Here is a 3,676-nt window from a genome sequence, read left to right as displayed (position 1 = left end):
AACTTGATACAAGTAGTTGTTATTAATGTAGGTCGGATGGTATTGCAAATTGGCCATATCGGTCCACTTTTATGTATAGCCCCCATATAAACGGACCCCCAAATTTGGCTTGGGATTGCTCTAAGAGAAGCAAATTTCATCCGATCCGACTGAAATTTGGTTGGTTGGTGTTAGTATATGGTCTTTAACAACCATGCTGAAATTGGTCCATATCGGTCCATAATTCATATAGCCCCCATATAAACTGATCCCCCGATTTGGCTTGCGGAGCCTCTAAGAGAACCAAATTTCATCCGATCCGGCTGAAATTTGGTACATGGTGTTAATATATGGACCATGCAAAAATTGGTCCACATCGGTCCATAATTATATATAGCCCCCATATAAACCGATCCCCCGATTTGGCTTGCGGAACCTCTAAGAGAAGCAAATTTCATCCGATCCGGCTGAAATTTGGTACATGGTGTTGGTATATGTTCTCTAATGACCATGCAAAAATTGGTCCACATCGGCCCATAATTATATATAGCCCCCATATAAACCGATCCCCAGATTTGACCTCCGGATCCTCCTAGAGGAGCAAAAGTCATCCGATCCGATTGAAATTTGGTACGTGGTGTTAGTATATGGTCTCTAACAACCATGCAAGAATTGGTCCATATCGGTCCATAATTATATATAGCCCCCATATAAATCGATCCCCAGATTTGTCCTCCGGAGCCTCTTGGAGGAGCAAAATTCATCCGATCCAGTTGAAATTTGGAACATGGTGTTAGAATGTGGTCTCTAAGAAACACGCAAGAATTGGTCCATATCGGTCCATAATTATATATAGCCCCCATATAAACCGTTCCCCAGATTTGATCTCCGGAGCCTCTTGGAGGAGCAAAATTCATCCTATCCGGTTGAAATTTGCAACGTGGTGTTAGTATAAGGCCGCTAATAACCATGCCAAACTTGGTCCGTATCGGTCTATAGTTATATATAGCCGATCCCCACTCGAGCCAAAAATAATCTACCAAAATTTTATTTTTATAGAAAACATTGTCAAAATGTTATTTCTATAGAAAATTTTGTCAAAATTTTATTTCTATGGAAAATTTTGTCAAAATATTACTTCTATAGAAAATTTTTTCCAAATTTTATTTCTATAGAATATTTTGTCAAAATTTTATTTGTATAGAAAATTTTGTCAAAATTTTATTTCTCTAGAAATATTTTTCCAAATTTTATTTCTATAGAATTTTTTTTTTTTCAAATTTTACTTCTATAGAAAATGTTGTCAAAATTTTATTTTGTCAAAATTTTATTTCTATAGAAACTTTAAACTTAATTATATACGTATTTAATCGGCCTTTTTAGTTTAATATATACCACGCATGGACTATGTGGTATATATTACGGTGTTAGGAAGTTTTAAGATACCTTGCCATCGACAAGTGTTACCGCAACCCAAGTAATTCGATTATGGATGACAGCCTTCAGTAGAAGTTTCTACGCAATCCATGGTGGAGGGTACATAAGCTTCGGCCTGGCCGAACTTACGGCCGTATTTACTTGTTATACCCTTGACCACTACTGTGGTACAGGGTATAATAAGTTTGTGCATTTGTATGTAACGCCAAGAAATAGTGGTCAAAGACCCATCTTTTAGTATACTGATCGGCTTAGAATTAAATTCTGAGTCGATTTAGCGATGTCCGTCTGTCTGTCTGTATATGTAATTTTGTGCACAAAGTACAGCACGCAATTTAAGTCCGATCGTCCTCAAATTTGGCATAGGGCCGTTTCTTGGGACAGAGACAATCGCTATTGATTTTGGAAAAAATAGGTTCAGATTTAGATATAGCTGTCATATATATTTATCCCCGATTTGGTCATAGTTAGCGTGTTTATCAACCGATTTTCTTGAAATACCGTACATCCAAATATTTTATGAATCTCAAAAATCTTGCAAAATATCAGCCAAATCGGTTCAGATTTAGATATAGCTCCCATATATATTTTTCGTCCGATTTAGACTCATATGACCACAGAGGCCAAAGTTTACTACCGATCTTCGTGAAATTTTGCACAGAGGGTAGAATTGACATTCTACCAATGCTTGGTAAATTTGATTGAAATCGGTTCAAATTTAGATATAGCTCCCATATATATCTTTCGTCCGATTTGAACTTATATGGCCACAAAAGCCAGAGTTTTGCCGTGATTTGTTTCAAGTTTTGTACAAGGGGTACGTTTAATAGTATCGTTAAGTGTGTCAAATTTTGTTAAAATCGGTTCAGATTTAGATATAGCTCACATATATATCTTTCGCCCGATTTGGACCTATATGGTCTCAAAAGCCAGAGTTTTGCCCTGACTTACTTCAAACTTTGCACAAGCGGTACCTTTAACGATACTATTGTATGTGCCAAATATGGTCAAAATCGATTCAGATTTAGATATAGCTCCCATATATATCTTTCGTCCGATTTGAACTTATATGGCCTCAAAATCCAGGGTTTTGCCGTGATTTGCTTCAAATTTCGCACAAGGAGTACGTTTAGTAGTATCGGTAATTGTGCCAAATTTGGTTGAAAACGGTTCAGATTTAGATATGGCTCCCGTATATATCTTCCGTCCGGTTTGCACTCATATGACCAGGGGGACCAAAGTTATTCTCCCATTTACGTGAAATTCCGCATAGATAGCAGAATTATAATTCTAACTATACATGTCAAATTTAGTCAAAATCGGTTCAAATTATATATAGCTCCCATATATACGTACACCAGAGTTGGGGAAATATGGTAGACTGTTACACATTTTAGACCCATTTTCATTGGAAGCTTCCTCCAATTAACTGGATAGCGTTAGCCGATTTAAATTTTAATTCTAGAGATTTTGTAGAAGTAAAAAAATTGTCTCCCTTATATAGTTTCCAGCAAATGTGAAGTAGTTGAGATGGTAACACAAATTTTGGCCTACATAGGGGTGAAGGGTATAATATAGTCGGCCCCGCCCGACTATAGACGTTACTTACTTGTTTTTTTTTTTTTTTTTTTTTTTATAGAATGAGCTACATTTCCCACATTCCCATATACTCGATATCGCTCACTATGAAAATTCTATTAGTTGATTTGACTTGATTTTTAGGAGTCGACTTCTTCTTTTTGACATTTTTTACAAAAAGTCAAGTAATGGGAAATTCGATTTTTGTTTTTTTGTAACTAATCATACACAGAAAAAAATATCACCAAAATATTTCCAATTAAAAAGTTAATTGAAGTTGAAAATTTTTTCAATTAATAAATTAATTGATACAATTAACTTTTTAATCATGATAGAAACATTAAGTTAATTAAGTCAATGATGGAAAATTTTAAAATTTTTAATTAAAAAAATAATTGATACAATTAACTTTTTAATCAAATTCGGAAGACTAATTCAGTTAAAAAAAGTGCTGATTTTTCTTAAAATTTTAATTAAAAATGTATTTCAAATAATCATTTGTTAATCCAAATAAAAACTCTAAGCCAATTCAGAAAGTAATTAAAAATAGTTACCTTTTTTAATTGATAAATTAATTGAGTTTTGCAATCAACATCAATTAAATTTTTAATTGAATCAATTAAAAAATTAATTGAAATTTGCTGAAAAAATCAATTAATATTTTAATCAAGAATTTTTTCTA

This window comes from Haematobia irritans, chromosome 3, assembly GCF_050003625.1.
Source record: "Haematobia irritans isolate KBUSLIRL chromosome 3, ASM5000362v1, whole genome shotgun sequence".
In the NCBI taxonomy this organism is placed as follows: domain Eukaryota; kingdom Metazoa; phylum Arthropoda; class Insecta; order Diptera; family Muscidae; genus Haematobia; species Haematobia irritans.
This window is presented reverse-complemented; position numbering follows the sequence as displayed.